The sequence below is a fragment of the Pseudorca crassidens genome, chromosome 10 (assembly GCF_039906515.1).
Source record: "Pseudorca crassidens isolate mPseCra1 chromosome 10, mPseCra1.hap1, whole genome shotgun sequence".
Lineage (NCBI taxonomy): Eukaryota > Metazoa > Chordata > Mammalia > Artiodactyla > Delphinidae > Pseudorca > Pseudorca crassidens.
In genome coordinates, this window is record NC_090305.1 from 66,924,289 (window position 1) to 66,944,615 (window position 20,327).

The following is a 20,327-nucleotide window of genomic DNA, read 5'->3' on the forward strand; positions in this document are numbered from 1 at the left end:
CAGGACGCGCCGCCCTCGGCTTGCGCTGAGGCGGCCGAGGGCAGCGGGAAGCCGCTGGGCTGATACTTACTCAGGGGTCGGGTGCTCGGGGTCGTAGAAATCCCCCATCTTCGGAGGCGGCTGCGGCGGCAGCTGCTTCATCGGGAGCGGCTGGAGACGGCGACGCGAGCCCCCTCCCCGCGGCAGGGCGACGGGAGGGAGGGGAGGGGAGAAGGCCGCTGGTCCGACCGCGGCAGCGGCGGCGGCGGCGGCGGCAGGGGCGGCCCGCGTCGCTTGCTCGCTCGCTCGCTCCCTCCCTCCGGCGCCCGCCCGCCGCTCTCTCCCCCACACACTCACACCGGGAGCGACGCTAACCCCGCCCTCCCCTCTGCAGCATAGGCCCGGCCCCTTAAAGAGACACGCACCCGCCGCGAGTCCGCCGCCAGTCGGCGCGCCGGCAGCTGCCGGTTGTCCTCAGGCCGGAGCGGGAGGAGCGGGAGGGGCTGTGCGCAGCCCGCGGACCCGGCCCGAATTCGCCAGCGACTTCCTGGAACAATAAGCCCCAGGCCTGAGCGCCGTTGGCCCGCCCCGGCTGAGAGCCGCTGCGCCGCGAACCCTCCCTCGGGCCCGCTGTGGCGGCGGGGCGCTGAGGCGTGACCCAGCGCGCCCCGGGGTTGTTTGCCGGCGACGACGGGAAAACAGCACGAGCCCGCCGGGACACTAGCCTGCCTGCTCCGCTGCTCTCGAAGACCTGCCCTCCCGGAGCGCTGGAGTCCGCAGCGGCGCCGAGGGCCCCTCCCCCGGGCCTGCGGGCTCTGAGGTAAGGCGGTCGCCGCTTCTCCCGTGCCTCTCGCCCCTCTCTCCTTTATTTTTCCTCGCTTTTTCTCCCTGTTGCCTCTTCATCTCGTCCCCTCAGCAAGTACGAAAGCGGAGCTAGGCTGGGGATTCGCCCTAAAGCCGATCTCTGGGGACGCCCCTTCCTACCTCCCGCCCCCGCTGGGTCGGCTGGGCCCCGTCCTCCTGTCGCCGGGCTGCGTTCCACCACCCACACCTCCACCTGGAGCTGTACGTATTCTGCCCCCATCCCAGCATCTGGGAGCTGCGGGTCCCGTTTTCTGGGTGGTTCTTAAAGGCCTTGGAGGAAATGTCTTTTAAGAAAAAGTTATTAATCACTTTCCTGCAAAAATGACATGGTAAGATGAAGTAGGATAACTTGAAAGGGTTGTGAGTCTGTTATTTTTGGAAGGAGAAACAAGAATACATAAAGCCATTAGCTAAACTCTTAGGGAGGTTCATAAGATCAGATATTTTTGTAGTTTTTTTAAAATTTCCAATGTAATTTTGAATCGGATTTTACCAGCAAACAATTGGATGGAGGTGTGTGTTATGGACTGAATGTGTACTCCATCCCACAAATTTATATGTGAAATTCTGTCCCCCAAGATAATAGTATTAGAAGGTGGGACGTTTGCGAGGTGATTAGGTCATGAGAGTGGAGCCTGCATGAATAATGGGATTAGTGCCCTTATAAAAGTCCATTGAGTTCTCTCCTTGTCTGCCCTGAGAATACAAGGAGAAAACAGTGTGCAACCCAGAAGAAGGTCCTCGCCAGAACTCAGCCGTTCTGGCACCCTGATCTCCAACTTTCAGCCTCCAAAACTGTGAGAAATAAGTTTCTGTAGTTTATAGCCACCAGTCTATGGTATTCCGTTTTAGCAACCGACAGTATAAGAGACTAGACATCCTTTACTAACTCTTTTTTATATCGTGTGTGTGTGTGTGTGTGTGTGTAAACACACATATATGTATGTTGTCACTGTCTGTTAGTGCTTTATCATCATTGTTTCTCACTTGGGGATTATTTTGGCTTTTTTGTTGGTTTTTAGGCATGTCATGCAGGTCCAGAGCCTGTCTCACTCCCTTGGTTCAAGTCTCCCATGGCCACTTCTTTACAAACTATGAATATTACCTAATTTATCTGCTTTTTCTCATTGTAAGATGAGAATATTAATGTGGACAGGACCTCACTGTTGTAAGGATCCAATGAGATAATATTTGTAAAGCTTTAAACCTTAAGTAAATAACAAGCACTCACTTAGACATTATAGTACAGTGGTTAAGAGCTACGAGGCATTGTATACCAACCCACCACTTTCTAACTTTGTGACATTAGGCATGGTTACTTTTCATGCTTCCAGTGCCTCATCTGTAAAATAGAGGTATTATCCACTGCACAGAGTGTTGTGATTATCGAACTAAATTGTATAAAACATGCTTGCACAATACCTCTCATTGAGTAAGTGTTATGTTTTAGGCTTTGAAAGAATAGATTGGAGCCCTGTGCCTTAGATGCCACATAGGCCATTGGGAGCCACTTGACATTGGACAGACAGGAAAGGGCTACCTTAATTATAGGTGGAGGTGGCTAAAATAATTTAAGTATGAGGTGATAAGGACCTAAACTGAGGTGAATGAGAAAAAAGCAGTCAGTTACAAGTTTCCTGTTTCCTAAATAACAAAGTAAATAGTTCTCTTGCAGGAGGTGCAGCTGGTCTTGATAATACCTGGTCTTAAGATAGCATTAGTCTGGTTAGAACCCAATGCAATAAGCATGCCAAACTATGGGATTCAGTGGGAAATACTAAGCCCCAAACATAAATAAATAAACCGAGTTTTTACAGGCAAGATTGTTGGAAGATTGAGTACTATTTAATGGCCTCATCTATCTCTGTACTAGGCGTTCTCTGTACACGTATTTTAAATTCAAAGAGAAGGCATCCTTGGAACACATACTTGGGCCTGGCCTCTTGATCAAAGCTGTGGGATAATTTGGTCTTTAGCCTATAATTGACTATCTCCTACTTTCTTACATAAAACCTTTTACAAATATGTTTGAAGGAAAAATGTCAAAAGCCTTAAAGTAAAACATATTATAAAAGGCATTCTATTCTTACAGTGCTAAAACCATAGAAATTTTCATAATTGCTCCTGCCATTACTACTGCTGTAGGCCCAGAGCACCCCCATCTCAGGGGGACCCAAACATAGCCAGTAGTGACCCTGAAACAAAGTTGACTAGGGCATCTCTTGCCTTAGGGGAAATGGAAGGCCAAACATCAGATATTGCCCACAGTCATGCTCCTGGTACCTGGATGGGAAAAGAAAAAATATAATTGAGGTGGAAGAGAGAGCACCAGTTGATTGCTTGAGCACATTCTTCAAAACTACTATGTGTAAACAAAATTTTTCAGGTCATATGTTGACAAGACAGTTCTTAGGACTGATAAAACACAGAAGCAATAAAATCAAGACACGGAGGTAGTCTGAGGTACCGCTGGGTGGTGCCTCTTTTCACTGTGCCCAAGTCAGAGCTCTGCTGGCTTCAAATGGGAACCTGGCTAAGGCTTTAGGAGAGAGAGAGAGAAAAGTTGTTACCCCTCGAACCTACAGCCGGGGCTGAGTGGGGAAGCTGCCCCTACCTACTTACCCTTGCCTCTTCCTGTCCCATTCTTCCCTCACCAAATCCTTTGCTGACCTAAGGATTGTCAGAAGACTGTATTTCTCAAGAAATGCCAACGTGGGAAGGGCATGCAAGCCCCAGGCCTTCAGTCCTACAACGCCCCAAAGTTCCTGGCTTTGCCAAGAGGGGACAGGGTTGACAGTGGCAACAAAGTCAATGTGGGCAGCATGAGCAGGACAGTGTGAGCAGGGCAATGTGGGAAACCGTATCTCTACCCATGTGCTCCCACAAACACCCTCACGTTGGCAGATTAGGCCCATTCTTAATGGCCATAGCCTATGGTTAATAATGGTCTGCCCACGTATAAAAGGTTGAATTTAATATCAGAGAGGCAGTTTAGGAGTATACATGAATGATATACAGAAGGCTGGGTTATATCAAGATCAAATGTTTGAAAGTTGAAGCTTGCCAGTACAAGGTTTATGAAGATCATAACAGTTTGTGAGACACCTAATTAATTTCCTTGATTATTTAAATATTATCTTGAATCTATTCCCTGATGTTAATGATCCTGTCATCAGTTTGTTTTTTTCTAGTCCAGTGTTTTTTGAATAGAGGAATTGTGTTACATATTCCAAAAATGTGTTTTTATTTATTTGGTCTCTAGGAAACCAAAATTGGCTGTTACTGTAGTTACACATTAACCATTATGTCATGATTACAAACAGGTACATCCTAGCATTAGAATAGAAACGTGATTTGGGTGTCTATAAGCTGTTATATACAGTTTTTTAATGCTGATTTACTGCTTAGTTTTAATAGATCAATATGTCATTCTGTTGTAACTGAAACTAATTCTTTTCCATTAATTAAAAATATAATGAGAAAGGTGGTTTTCAAAATATAAAGTATGTTACTCTACAAATGAAAGACTTGGATCAAGTGGTTTAAATGTGTATTTACTCTTCTGTAGGACAGAAATATATATAACCAACATCTCAGCATTTGGGGACCATGAAATGGGATAATGTCTGAGAAAGTACCTAGCACATGTAAACTAATAGCCATACGGTAAAAAATTGGATACCTTATAAATTTATGTAGCTACATGAGACTCAACAGAATTGAAAGTTATTTTAGATTTAATCAGTATACCAAAAAAAGACAGCATCATTTAAAATAATGGTTATTTTAACTGTTCTACACAAATCTTTCACACTCTTTGGCTCTGGAATACCTTCCTTGGGGAGGTGTAATTACAGTTGATTTTTATTCATGTTTAATTAGCACATTTCAACACAAGTTAAGAATATAGAAAACAATACAAGACCTACATTGAGCCCTATTACATATATTATTTGTATCAAGCCAAGAACCTTCCTATATATATAGTATTATACTCTGTAGTTGTCTTTTCTGTTCCATACTGCTTTGTTAACTGACTTCCATTACATAAGTCTATCTTCCCAACTCTTTAAGTTTGTTTTATTACTTTGCTACTTTTTTTACTTTTTTTTTTCTTTTAGAAGCTCTTAAAATGTTCACTTTGAATTTTTCTGTTGGGACTAGATTGTTGTGCAGTTAGCAGGCTTCTATAAGTCTCCTTCATAAGTTCCTACAAGCCAACCATATCACTGGGCTTGAAAGTGCTGACATAAAAGAACCACAGGGACTTCCCTGGTGGCACAGTGGTTAAGAATCCACCTGCCAATGCAGGGGACACGGGTTCGATCCCTGCTTCGGGAAGATCCCCCATGCCATGGAGCAACTAAGCCCGTGCGCCTGTGCTCTAGAGCCTGTGAGCCACAACTCTTGACCCTGCGAGCCACAACTACTGAAGTCCGTGTGCCTAGAGCCCATGCTTTGCAACAAGAGAAGCCACTGCAATGAGTCTTGCCTGTACACTGCAAGAAGAGTAGCCCCTGCTCGCCGCAACTAGAGACAGCCCGTGCACAGCACCAAAGACCCAACACAGCCTAAATAAATAAATAAATAAAATTAATAAATTAAATAAATTAATTTAAAAAAAAAGAACCACATACTTTAGCCCTCAAGTATATAGAAATATTGTTATTAGGTAATTTTTTTTGCAATATGTGTTAATCTTGTCTTCCCTACAAGATTATCAAGCACTCAGGGAAATGATTATAGTGTCTGTTTGTTTTTGTCCTGTTTTATTTTGAATCTTGGCACCCTTTCAGAGAACTCATCTCCTGAGCTTCTTGCCTTCCAGCAGAGGATCAAACTGCTCAAGATTATCTCTGCTTTACAAAATAAACCAAAAATCCCAAAGGTTAAGTCACATGACTAAGAAGTGGTAAAGCCAGGATTTGAACTTGGTTATCCGATTCAAGACATCTTCAGGCAGAAAATCTGGAGTTTGTCACTAATAGAACATAATCCCTGATATAAGAAAGAATCATGAGCAAAGAAATTGCTAAATAAGTGGTTAAAACTAAAAAATATTTACCATAGAAAGTAATAATAATACATAATTTGTGTGGTTAATAAAGTAAAGCAAGATAGAACTAATATCCTGGATAACAAAGTCATAATTTGGAAGTGGGATGGGTGGGGTGATGATTGGATATGAAGTTTTCCAAGGTCCTTGTACTGTTTGGGAAGAGGGTAAACATACTGATTAACTTTAAGCTTTACTCTTTTAAGTGTACAAGTTAAAATGTCTTGGGTAACTACTAAAAGAGTGTATCATTTCCAAATTAATGGAGGGAGAAAAAATTTTTTTAAAAAGCAAGATATGTAGAAAAAAGAAAGAAATAGTGAAACAAAAACAAAACACAGAAAGATGTAAATGGATAGAAAAAGATGTCAGGCTAGGGCTTCCCTGGTGGCGCAGTGGTTAAGAATCTGCGTGCCAATGCATGGGATGCGGGTTCGAGTCCTGGCCTGGGAAGATCCCACATGCCACGGACCAGCTAAGCCCATGTGCCACAACTGCTGAGCCTGCACTCTAGAGCCCACAAGTCACAACTACTGAAGCCCAAGTGCCTAAAGCCCGTGCACTGCAACAAGAGAAGCCACGACAATGAGAAGACTGCGCAGAACAACAGGAAAATCTGTTTCCTGCTCCTCTGGATTGTTGGCAGAATTCAGTTCCTTAAGTTGTAGGACCATAGTCCCACTTTCTTGCTGGCTATAAAATGAGTAAGGGTCATTCCCATCTTGTAGAGGCTGCCACATTCCTTGGCTTATGGCCTCTTTCTTCTATTTTCAAAGCTAACAACAGGCATGTTAAATCCTTGTCCTTGTCTCTGTGTTCAACTCTTTTTGTCTTCTTCCATTTTTAAGGATTTGTGATTAGATTGAGCCCAGGTAATCCAGGATAATCTCCCCACCACAAGGTCTGTAATTTAATCACGTGGAAGTCCCTGCCACTTAAGGTAATATATTCACAGGTTCCAGGGAATAGGGAGTGGACATCTTTGGGGAGCTATTATTCTGCCTACCACACCATCATAACTTGTTAATATGGTGAATTACATGAAATAAACGTGCAATATTGAACCCAAACTTTCATTCCTGAAACAAATTCAACTTGGTCATGATTTTTACCTTGTAAACAAATTGCTGGATTTGCTTTAATAGTGTTTTGTTCGGGATCATTGCATCTTTATTTAAGAATCAGAATAGCTTATAATTTTAATTTCTCATCCTATCCTTGCCTGTCTGGGTCTGTATGTTCATCCATCCATCTATCCTTTCCTCCCTGCCTTTATTTTTTGAAGGAAAATTGACCAATAATTCATTTTTTAATGGTTCTAGGACCAAATAGGTTTTCTATTTCTCATTTCTCAGTTTGCTAATTTATATTATCTTAGAAAGTTGTCCAAGTTGAACAAAGTTTTCAAATTTATTGGCATCAACTTGTTCATTTTTTCAGTTAATTTTATAGTCTCTGCAATTTCCACAGTTTTGTCCCACTTCTCATTATTTGTATATTTTTTCCCCAATTTGCCAGAAATTGGTCAACAGTCTTTTAGAAGAACCAATTCTTGCCTTTGTGTACCTTCTCCACTGTATATCTTTTATTTCTTTAATTAATTTTGTATTTTCATCTTCACTATTTTACTTCTACTTTAGTTCTTAAGTTTGACATAATTTGTTAATTTTGTCTTTTTTCCCCCTGTAAAATAAGCATTTAAATTTCTTAATTTCCTTGTTATTACTTTAGCTGTATTATACAATTTTGTTAGTTATTTCATTGATCTTTAGTTCTAATTAGTTATTAGAACTAAATAACCAATGTTATTAGAACTAAATAACCATGGAGTTATTTACAAGTCTCCTTTTGAAACTTCAGAAGTGTTTTCCCCCCCTAGTTAGTAATTTCTTCTAACTTAATTGCATAGTGCTCATAGAATGTGGCCTATATAACATCAATCATTTGAAATTTGTTGAGAATTACTACCTGAACTTATACGTGGTCAATTTTCATAAATATTCCACATGTGCATTAGAAGGATATGAATGCTCTAATTGTATAGTGCAACACCAAATGTGTGTTAATTCAATCTTAATTATGTTGCTCGTATCTTCAGATTCTTGTCTGTAAGATCTATCCATTATTTTGAGGTATTTTAAAATCTCCACTATAGTGGTAAATATATTCATTTTTCCTTGTGATTTGTCAAATTTTGCTTTTCTTATTTTAAGGATTTGTAATTAGGTGTATATATGTTTAGAATTCCAAAGTTCTAGGGCCCTGAATTTTTATCATTATTTAGTGAGCTTTGTTTATTTCTATTTTGTCTGATGTTAACATAGCTACACCTATCAAAATGGTTAAGTCTCAGGAACATAACGAGCAGGATAAAAAGGAATAAATGAATATATTTTTCCCTTTATATGAAGTTTTACAAGTCAAAATTAAACAACAGATTGTACAGGGAATTAAACATGGCAGAGCTTGGGGCTGGGCTGCTCATGAGAGCTGGGCTCTCCCATTCCTGCCAGGATTCATCCACTCCAGGATTTGAGGGCCACAGAGCTCAAGCGGGCAGGCTGGCAAGGGGGATCACCCACTGGAATCAGAGATCCGGGGTCCCTGCACAGGACCTGACCCGTAGGGAACAAAAAGAAAAAAAATGGCAGAACTCAAGGAGGAAAGGGAAAAGTAAAGAATTCGGGATAATTTTTTTTCTAAAGGGGTAAAAGGATCACATGGAGGCACCCAGAAGGTTTCAGAGAATAGGAAAAGTTCTATTTCTTAAACTAGGTGGTAAGTACATAGATATTTTATTATTTTGTCTACCCTATGCATGATTAATATTTGTATCTATTTACTATTTAATAAAAACTCTGTGTGTGTGCATCCTTTGACACAGCAAATTCTATTTCTGAACTTCTACTTCATAGAATATCCATACCAAGGAATATTATATTGTCATTGAAAAGAATTTTCACCATGCTTGGTGTTCTAGAGGAGTTTACATGAGGTTTGGGGGTTTGTTGAATAGGAAACGCAAGATTTTTAGGCATAATAAAAATGTGTATATATACATGAATATATTTATTTGATTTTGTGAGTGTGATAAAAGATATGAGCATATCTTTATATGTCATTTAGTCAAGTTATATTGAGTTGGGAGTTGAAGGGGAGGAAGTGGGAGAAAAAATAAGGAAAAATTACTACCACCACACCGCAGTAAATAAATATTGATCTACAGATGTTTGTATATATTTAGAGCTCCATTAAGAAATTAGAAGAGGGCTTCCCTGGTGGCGCAGTGGTTGAGAGTCCGCCTGCTGATGCAGGGGACACGGGTTCGTGCCCCGGTCCAGGAAGATCCCGCATGCCGCGGAGTGGTTGGGCCCGTGAGCCATGGCCGCTGAGCCTGCGCGTCCGGAGCCTGTGCTCCACAACGGGAGAGGCCACAACAGTGAGAGGCCCGTGTACCGCAAAAAAAATAAATAAATAAAAGAAATTAGAAGAACAAAGTATGTATCTACTGAATTATAGGGATGTCAATTTAAAAAAGTATTTCAAGTCTATTTCTTTAAACCAAGATATGCATATTAATGTAAATGCTTGTGTAAGTATATCCAAACAAGGTGCAGACTAGTCTGATACTATTGCTGATGTTTTGGATGTGGGGTATGAGAAAAAAAAAAAAAAGATGAATCCTAAATTTTTTACCTCAACAACTGGATGACTGGTGGACACGAGACTGGGAGAAATAGCTTAGGGGTTATGGAATTAATAATTATGCTTTGAACACATTAAGGCAGAGAATGCTGATAAACTTCAAATGGAGATGTCAAGTGAGTAGTTCAAAATGCCAGTCATGAATTTAGAGGATTTCTCATAAGGAAATACAAATTTTGGAGTCCTCAATATACAACTGATATTTAAAGCTATAGGACTGCATAAGATTTCCTAGGGAAAAAGTACAGCTAAAGAAAAAAGCGGATAAAAGGGCAGTGCTCAGGATTGAGCATTGAGAACTTAGTGCTTACAGGTCAAAGAATGATAAGCCAGCAAAGGGACAGAGGTGAAGTTAACAACAAACAGGAGAGTGTGGTCTCATGGAGACCATGAAAAGAAAGTGTTTAAATGAATGAACAAAGAAATTCAAAAGCAATATTGCTTCCCACTCTCAGTTACTTTTCAGATTTATCCTTGTACCAGTTATCAGTTGTCCAGCATAGTGGGAGGCCAGAAATCTGCACTTCCATCCAACAGGAACAAGGCACCACTCCCCTCTGGGGTATGAAAGAAGGAGAAATGGGAAACCTGAAATTTCACCCCCACCTGGCAGTCAGGAGGTGGCACTCCATTCCACCTGGCCTAGTGTCAGAGTGGTCCTTCTAAAATAGAAGGTTTACACAAGATCCAGAGTCTTATAATGCTCTAAATGTCCAGGATACCATTTTTAAAAAATCATTCATTGGGACTGCACAGTGGTTAAGAATCCACCTGCCAGTGCAGGGGACGTGGGTTCGATCCCTGGTCCGGGAAGATCCTACATGCTGAGGAACAACTAGGCCCATGCGCCACAACTACTGAGCCTGTGCTCTAAAGCCTGTGAGCCACAACTACTGAACCCATGGGCCGCAACTACTGAAGCCCTCGTTCCTAGAGCCCACGCTGCACAACAAGAGAAGCCACCACAATGAGAAGCCCATGCACCACAATGAAGAGTAGCCCCTGATCACCGCAATTAGAGAAAGCCAGGCACAGCAACGAAGACCCAGCGCAGACAAAATAATTTTTTTAAGCCTAGAATATTGACAAAATTAAAAATAAAATCATTGATCATACACCAAGAACCGGGAAAATTTCAAATTGAATGACAAAATACAATTTTAAAAGATGCTGACACCAGAAAGAGAAAGACATATCATATATCACTTACATGTGGAATCTAATATATGACACAAATGAACCTATCTACGAAACAAAGACTCACAGACATAGAGAACAGACTTGTGGTTGCCAAGGGGGGCAGGGGTGGGGGAAGGGATGGACTGGGAGTTCGGAGTTAGCAGATGCAAACTATTACATATAGAATGGATAAACAAGGTCCTACTGTATAGCACAAGGAACTATATTCAGTATCCTGAGAGAAACCATAATGGAAAGAATGTATATATGTATAACTAAATCACTTTGTTGTACAGCAGAAATCAACATTGTAAATCAACTATACCTCAATTAAAAGATGCTGACACCAAGATAAATCAGATGTCAGAACTATCTGACAGATTTTAAAGCAACTGTCAAAAAAATGCTTCAACAAGCAAATATGAACACACTTGAAAGAAATAAATAGAAAGTCTCAGCAAAAATATAGAAGATATAAAGAACCAAATGGAAATTTTAAACTAAATGTATGAGCTCAACAGCAGAATGGAGAAGATAGAGGAAATAACCAGTGAACTTGAAGATAGGACAAAAAAAACCAAAAACAAAACAAAAACAACAACAAAAACTATCCTGTCTGAACCACAAAGAGAAAACAGACTGACAAAAAAAAAAAAAATGAACTGGTCCTCAGGGACCAGTGGAACTATAACAGAAGATCTACATTTGTGTAATCAGAGTCTCAGAAAAAGTGAGAAAGAGAGTAGAGCTGAAAAGTATTTAAAGATATGATGGCTGAAAATTGCCAAATTTGTCAAAATACGTAAACCTATAGATTCAAAAAGTTGAATAGACAGAATAGACCCAAAGAAATCTATACCAAGGTACATCATATTTAAACTTCTGAAAGCAATGAAAGAGAAATACCATCTATAGGGAACAGTTTTTGGATGGCAGATTTCTCATCAAAACCATGGTGGTCAGAAGGAAGTGGCACAATACTTTTCAATTGCCAAAAGAAAAGAACTGTCAATTCCATTCTACATATGGTGAAATTATCCTTCAGGAATGAAAGAAAACTACAGAAAACGTAGAAAAACTAAGAATTGTCACCACTAAATCTGCTGTAAAAATTGCTGAAGAATATTCTTCAAATATAAAGGAAATGATGAAAGATGGAAACGTAGACTATCAGGAAGAATGAAAGCACAATAGAAAGAGCAAAAATATTAGTAAATACAACAGACTTCCTGCACTCAAGTTTTCTAAATTATGTTTGACAGTTGAAACAAATATATATATATATATATATATATATATATATATATATATATAAAACATTGTCTGATTTGGTTTGCAGTGTATATAGAAGAAATATTTAAAACAATTATAAATAGGGGAGGGTAAAGGGACTTAAAGAGAGGTTAGTTTTCTATACTTTATTTGAACTGGTAGAATATTAAAAACAGTAGACTGTGATAAGTAATGTATGTATAATGTAATACTTAGAGTACCTCCCAAAAAATCTATACAAAGAGATATACTCAAAACCTTATAGATAAATCAGAATGCAATTCTAAAATATATATATATATATATATATTCATTCAATTAACACAGGAAGACAAAAGGAAACACCAGGAGGAACAAACAAAATGAAATAAAATGGCAGACTTAAGTCAGAACACATCGATACCTTAAATGTAAATAATCTAAATACAGTAATTGAAAGACAGAGAGGGACTTCCCTGGTGGTCCAGTGGTTAAGACTCCGTGCTTCCAATGCAGGGGGATCGGGTTCGATCCCTGGTCAGAGAACTAAGATCCCACATGGCATGGCCAAAAACAAAAAACCAGAGATTAGGAGAGTAAATTTTTTTTAATGTTTTTTTTTCTTATTAGTCATCCATTTTATACACATCAGTGTATACATGTCAATCCCAATCTCCCAATTCATCACACCTCAAGCCCCAACCCCCACTGCTTTCCCCCCTTGATGTCCATACATTTGTTCTCTACTTCTGTGTCTCAATTTCTGCTCTGCAAACCGGTTCATCTACCATTTTCTAGGTTCCACATATATGCGTTAATATACAATATTTGTTTTTCTCTTTCTGACTTACTTCACTCTGTATGACAGTCTCTAGATGCATCCACATCTCTACAAATGACCCAGTTTTGTTCCTTTTTATGGCTGAGTAATATCCCATTGTATATATATACCACATCTTCTTTATCCGTTCGTCTGTTGATGGGCATTTAGGTTGCTTCCATGACCTGGCTATTGTAACTAGTGCTGCAGTGAACATTGGGGTGCATGTGTCTTTCTGAATTATGGTTTTCTCTGGGTATATGCCCAGTAGTGGGATTGCTGGGTCATATGGTAATTCTATTTTTAGTTTTTTAAGGAACCTCTATACTGTTGTCCATAGTGGCTGTATCAATTTACATTCCCACCAACAGTGCAAGAGGGTTCCCTTTTCTCCACACCCTCTCCAGCATTTGTTCTGTGTAGATTTTCTGATGATTCCTGTTCTAACTGGTGTGAGGTGATACCTCATTGTAGTTTTGATTTGCATTTCTCTAATAATTAGTGATGTTGAGCAGCTTTTCATGTGCTTCTTGGCCATCTGTATGTCTTCTTTGGAGAAATGTCTATTTACGTCTTCTGCCCATTTTTGGATTGGGTTGTTTGTGTTTTTAATATTGAGCTGCATGAGCTGTTTATATATTTTGGAGATTAATCCTTTCTCTGATGATTCATTTGCAAATGTTTTCTCCCATTCTGAGGGCTGTCTTTTTGTCTTGTTTATGGTTTCCATTGTTGTGCAAAAGCTTTTAAGTTTCATTAGGTCCCATTTGTTTATTTTTGTTTTTAATCTCCATTACTCTAGGAGGTGGATCAAAAAAGATCTTGCTGTGATTTATGTCAAAGAGTGTTCTTCCTATGTTTTCCTCTAAGAGTTTTATAGTGCCCTGTCTTACATTTAGGTCTCTAATCCATTTTGAGTTTATTTTTGTGTATGGTGTTAGGGAGTGTTCTAATTTCATTCTTTTACATGTAGCTGTCCAGTTTTCCCAGCACCACTTATTGAAGAGGCTGTTGTTTCTCCATTGTATATTTTTGCCTCCTTTATCAAAGATAAGGTGACCATATGTGCATGGGTTTATCTCTGGGCTTTCTATCCTGTTCCATTGATCTGTATTTCTGTTTTTGTGCCAGTGCCATATTGTCTTGATTACTGTAGCTTTGTAGTATAGTGTGAAGTCAGGGAGTCTGATTTGTCCAGCTCCTTTTTTTTCCCTCAAGACTGCTTTGGCTATTCGGGGTCTTTTGTGTCTCCATACAAATTTTAAGATTTTTTGTTGAGTTCTGTAAAAAATGCCACTGGTACTTTGATAGGGATTGCATTGAATCTGTAGATTGCTTTGGGTAGTATAGTCATTTTCATAATATTGATTCTTCTAATCCAAGAACATGGTATATCTCTCCATCTGTTGGTATCATCTTTAATTTCTTTCATCCGTGTCTTATACTTTTCTGCATACAAGTCTTTTGTCTCTCTAGGTAGGTTTATTCCTCGGTATTTTATTCTTTTTGTTGCAGTGGTAAATGGGAGTGTTTCCTTAATTTCTCTTTCAGATTTTTCACCATTAGTGTATAGGAATGCAAGAGATTTCTGTGCATTAATTTTGTATCCTGAAACTTTACCAAATTCATTGATTAGCTCTACTAGTTTTCTGGTGGCATCTTTAGGATTCTCTATGTATAGTATCATGTCATCTGCAAACAGTGACAGTTTTATTGAGAAGTTCCTTTAGCATTTGTTGTAGAGCCGGTTTGGTGGTGCTGAATTCTCTTAGCTTTTGCCTGTCTGTAAAGCTTTTGATTTCTCCATCGAATCTGAATGAGATCCTTGCTGGGTAGAGTAATATTGGTTGTAGGTTCTTCCCTTTCATGACTTTAAATATGTCATGCCACTCCCTTCTGGCTTGTAGAGTTTCTGCTGAGAAATCAGCTGTTAACCTTATGGGAGTTCCCTTTTATGTTATTTATTATTTTTCCCTTGCTGCTTTCAGTAATTTTTCTCTGTCTTTAATTTTTGCCAATTTGATTACTGTGTCTTGGCATGTTTCTCCTTGGGTTTATCCTGTATGGGATTCTCTGCGCTTCCTGGACTTGGGTGGCTCTTTCCTTTCCCATGTTAGGGAAGTTTTCGACTATAATCTCTTCAAATATTTTCTCAGGACCTTTCCCTCTCTCTTCTCCTTCTGGGACCCCTATAATGCGAATGTTGTTGCGTTAAATGTCCCAGAGGTCTCCTAGGCCGTCTTCATTTCCTTTCATTCTTTTTTCTTTATTCTGTTCCGCAGCAGTGAATTCTACCATTCTGCCTTCCAGGTCACTTATCCATTTTTCTGCCTCAGTTATTCTGCTATTGATTCCTTCTAGTGTATTTTTCATTTCAGTTATTGTATTGTTCATCTCTGTTTGTTTGTTGTTTAATTCTTCTAGATCTTTGTTAAACATTTCTTGCATCTTCTCGATCTTTGCCTCCATTCTTTTTCCAAGGTCCTGAATCATCTCCACTGTCAATATTCTGAATTCTTTTTCTGGAAGATTGCCTGTTTCCATTTCATATAGTTGTTTGTCTAGGGTTTTATCTTGTTCCTTCATCTGGTACATAGCCCTCTGCCTTTTCATCTTGTCTATCTTTCTGTGAATGTGGTTTTTGTTCCACAGGCTGCAGGATTGTAGTTCTTCTTGCTTCTGCTGTCTGCTCTCTGGTGGATGAGGCTAAGAGGCTTGTGCAAGTTTCCTGATGGGAGGGACTGGTGGTGGGTAGAGCTGGCTGTTGCTCTGGTGGGCAGAGCTCAGTAAAACTTTAATCCGCTTGTCTGCTGATGGGCGGGGCTGGGTTCCCTCCCTGTTGGTTGTTTGGCCTGAGATGATCCAACACTGGAGCCTACCTGGGCTGTTTGGTGGGGCTAATGGCAGACCTTGGGAGGGCTCACACCAAGGAGTACTTCCCAGACCTTCTGCTGCCAGTGTCGTTGTCCCTTGGTGAGCCACAGCCGCCCCCGGCCTCTGCAGGAGACCCTCCAACACTAGCAGGTAGGTCTGGTTCAGTCACCTGTGGGTTCACTGCTCCTTCCCCTGGGACCCAATGAGCACACTACTTTGTGTACGCCCTCCAAGAGTGGAGTCCCTGTTTCCTCCAGTCCTGCCAAAGTCCTGCAATCAAATCCCGCTAGCCTTCAAAGGCTGATTCTCTAGGAATTCCTCCTCCCGTTGCCAGACCCCCAGGTTGGGAAGCCTGATGTGTGGCTCAGAACCTTCACTCCAGTGGGTGGAATTCTGTGGTATAAGTGTTCTCCAGTTTGTGAGTCACCCACCCAGCAGTTATGGGATTTGATTTTATTATGATGGTGCCTCTCCTACCGTCTCATTGTGGCTTCTCCTTTGGCTTTGCATGTGGGGTAGCTTTTTTGGTGAGTTCCAGTGTATTCCTGTCAATGATTGTTCAGCACTTAGTTGGGATTCCGGCGTTCTCGAATGAGGGAGTGAGAGCATAGGAGAGTAAATTTTTGAAAATCATGACTCAACTATATGAAAAGGCAAAGGAAGTACAATAGAATAGCCAAAATACTTTTGACTTCATAAAATTTAAAACTGTTGTGCTCCAATCCAAAGATGGACAGAAGACCTAAATAGACATTTCTCCAAAGAAGACATACAGATTGCCAACAAACACCTGAAAAGATGCTCAGCATCACTAATCATTAGAGAAATACAAATCAAAACCACAATGAGGTATCACCTCACACTGGTCAGAATGGCCATCATCAAAAAATCTACAAACAATAAATGCTGGAGAGGATGTGGAGAGAAGGGAACCCTCTTGCACTGTTGGTGGGAATGTAAATTGATACAGCCACTATGGAGAACAGTATGGAGGTTCCTTAAAAAACTAAAAATAGAACTATCATGTGACCCAGCAATCGCACTACTGGGCATATACCCTGAGAAAACCATAATTCAAACGATACATGTACCCCAATGTTCATTGCAGCACTATTTACAATAGCCAGGACATGGAAGCAACCTAAATGTCCACTGACAGACGAATGGATGAAGACGTGGTACATATGTACAATGGAATATCACTCAGCCATAAAATGGAATGAGTTTAAGTTATTTGTAATGAGGTGGATGAAACTAGAGTCTGTCATACAGAGTGAAGTAAGTCAGAAGGAGAAAAACAAATACCGTATGTGAACGCACATGTATGGAATCTAAAAAAATGATAATGATGAACCAGTGGCAGAGCAGACGTAGACATAGAGAACGGACTTGAGGACACAGCAGGGGAAGGGGAAGCTGGGACAAAGTGAGAGTAGCATTGACATATATACACTACCAAATGTAAAATAGATGGCTAGTGGGAAGCTGCTACATAGCAAAGGGAGATCAGCTCAATGCTTTGTTACGACCTAGAGGGGTGGGATAGGGAGGGTGGGAGGGAGGCTCACGAGGGAGGGGATATGGGGATATATGTATACTCATAGCTGATTCACTTTGTTGTACAACAGAGACTGACAACATTGTAAGGCAATAATACTCCAATAAAGATGTTTTTTAAATTAAAAAAATAAAATAAAACTTGTGCTACAAATGATATTATAAAGTAAAAAGATGACCCACTGAATGGGAGAAAGAAAACTGCAAGTCCTATATCTGGTAAGGGATTTATATCCAGAATATATAAGAACTCTTACAAGTTAATAAGAAAAAGATCAATAAAGCAGGGAAGCCCAATAAAGCAATTTTTAAATGGGCAAATGATTCGAATAGAAATTTCTCCAAAGAAAATATGCAAATTGCTTATAGTCATATGAAAAGAATGCTCAACATCAGTAGTCATAAGGGAAATGCAAATCAAAACCACAATGAAGGGCTTCCCTGGTGGCGCAGTGGTTGAGAGTCCGCCTGCCAATGGAGGGGACACGGGTTCGTGCCCCGGTCTGGGAAGATCCCACATGCCGCGGAGTGGCTAGGCCCATGAGCCATGGTCGTTGAGCCTGCGCATCCGGAGCCTGTGCTCCGCAATGGGAGAGGCCACAACAGTGAGAGGCCCGCGTACCGCAAAAAAAACCCAAAAAAGCCCACAATGAAATACTACTTTATATGCACTAAGATGGCTAGAGTAAAAAAGACAACACTAAGTGTTGTCAGGATGTGGAGAAGTTGGAACTCTCATACATTGCTGGCAGAAATGTAAAATTATGAATCCACTTTGGAAAACAGTCTGGAAGTTCCTCAGAATAGTGAATATAGAGTTAATATATGAACCAACAATTCCACTGTTGAGTAATAAAAAAAATACATTCCTACAAAACTGGTACATGAATGTTCACAGGAGCATTATTTATAATAAGCAAAAGTGAAACCAACCCAAAAACTTACATTAATTCATGAATGGATAAACAAAATGTGGTGTATCCATACAATGGAATATTATTCAGCAGTAAAAAAGAAGTCTGATATATGCTACTACATAGATGAGCTGTAAAAACATTGTTTTATGTGAAGGAAGCCAACCACAAAAAACCACATATTGTATGATCCTATTCATGTGAAATGCAAGAATAGGCAAATCCATAGCAACAGAAGGTAGAGTAGTGGTTGCTGATACCTGATGGAGGTGGAGTGGAGAAATGGGAAGCGACTGGTAATAGATACAAGGTTTTTTTTTTGTGGGTGGACAAATGTTCTCAAATTAGACTGTGGTGATAGTTTGTTGATATACTAAAATCCGTTGAATTATTTTCTTAAGTGGGTGAATTTTATAGTGTGTGAATTATATCTCAATAAAGCTGTTAAAAGAAGAAACCACATGGGCTTCCCTGGTGGCGCAGTGGTTGAGAGTCCGCCTGCCGATGCAGGGGACGTGGGTTCGTGCCCCGGTCAGGGAAGATCCCACATGCCGCGGAGCAGCTGGGCCCGAGAGCCATGGCTGCTGAGCCTGTGCGTCCGGAGCCTGTGTTCCGCAACGGGAGAGGCCACAACAGTGAGAGGACTGCATACCCCCTCCAAAAAAAAAGAAACCACAGATAAGAGTCAATTGTATTTCTATATGCTACCAATGGACAATTGGAAATTGAAATTTAAAAAGCATTGTCAGAGAGGAGCTTCAAGATCGTGAAAGAGTAAGACATGGAAATCAACTTCCTCCCCACAAATACATCAGATATACATCTACATGTGGAACAACTCCTACGGAACACCTACTGAACACTGGCAGAAGACCTCAGACCTCCCAAAAAGCAAGAAACTCCCCACGTACCTGGGTAGGGCACAGGAAAAAAGAAAAAACAGACAAAAGAATAGGGACGGGACCTGCACCAGTGGGAGGGAGCTGTGAAGGAGGAAAGGTTTCCACCCACTAGGAAGCCCCTTTGCGGGCAAAGACTGCGGGTGGCGGAGTGGGGAGCTTCAGAGCCACAGAGGAGAGCACAGCAACAGGGGTGCAGAGGGCAAAGTGGAGAGATTCCCGCACAGAGGATCGGTGCCGACGAGCACCCCCCAACCTGAGAGGCTTGTCTGCTCACCTGGGATGGATGGGGGCTGGGAGCTGAGGCTCCAGCTTCGGTCAGATCCCAGGGAGAGGCCTGGGCTTGGCTGCGTGAACACAGCCTGAAGGGGGCTAGTGTGCCACAGCTAGCTGGGAGGGAGTCTGGGAAAAGGTCTGGAACTGCCTAAGAGGCAAGAGACTTTTTCTTCTTTATTTCCTGGTGCGCGAGGAGAGGAGATTACGAACGCTGCTTAAAGGAGCTCCAGAGAAGGGCGCAAGCTGCGGCTACCGGCTCGTACCCCAGAGACGGGCATGAGTTGCTAAGGCTGCTCCTGCAGCCACCAAGAAGCCTGTGTACAAGCACAGGTCACTATCCACACCTCCCCTCCTGGGAGCCTGTGCAGCCCGCCACTGCCAGGGTCCCATGATCCGGGGACAACTTCCCCCGGAGAACACATGGCGCGCCTCAGGCTGGTGCAATGTCACGCTGGCTTCTGCCGCCGCAGGCTCGCCCCACATTCCGTACCCCTCCGTCCCCCTGCCTGAGGGAGCCAGAGCCCCATAATCAGCAGCTCCTTTAACCCCGTCCTGTCTGAGCGAAGAACAGACGCCCTCAGGCGACCTACCCGCACAGGCGGGGCCAAATCCAAAGCTGAACCCCAGGAGCTGTGCGAACAAACAAGAGAAAGGGAAATCTCTCCCAGCAGCCTCAGGAGCAGCAGATTAAGTCTCCACAGTCAACTGGATGTACCCTACATCTGTGGAATACCTGAAGAGACAATGAGTCATCCCAAATTGAGGAGGTGGACTTTGGGAGCAATGATATATATATTTTTTCCCTTTTTCTTTTTGTGAGTGTGTATGTGTATGCTTTTGGGTGTGATTTTGTCTGTATAGCTTTGCTTTTACCATTTGTCCTAGGGTTCTGTCTGTCCGTTTTTGTTTTTTTGTTTTCTTAGTATAATTTTCAATGTTTCTTATCATTGGTA

General features: G+C 41.3%; 1 long non-coding RNA gene across 2 annotated transcripts in view; it reads left to right on the top strand.

Moving 5' to 3' along the window:
* Positions 1-462: 462 nt before the first annotated feature.
* Positions 463-20,327, top strand: part of LOC137232373 (uncharacterized) — a 31,812-nt gene continuing 11,947 nt past the window's right edge. Inside the window, exons 1-2 of one of the 2 annotated variants that reach the window (XR_010947004.1) lie at positions 463-799; positions 9,144-12,077. This is a non-coding gene — a long non-coding RNA (uncharacterized lncRNA). Of the gene's footprint in view, positions 800-9,143; positions 12,078-20,327 lie in introns of those variants that run through there. The other variant, XR_010947005.1, reaches the window with a different exon arrangement.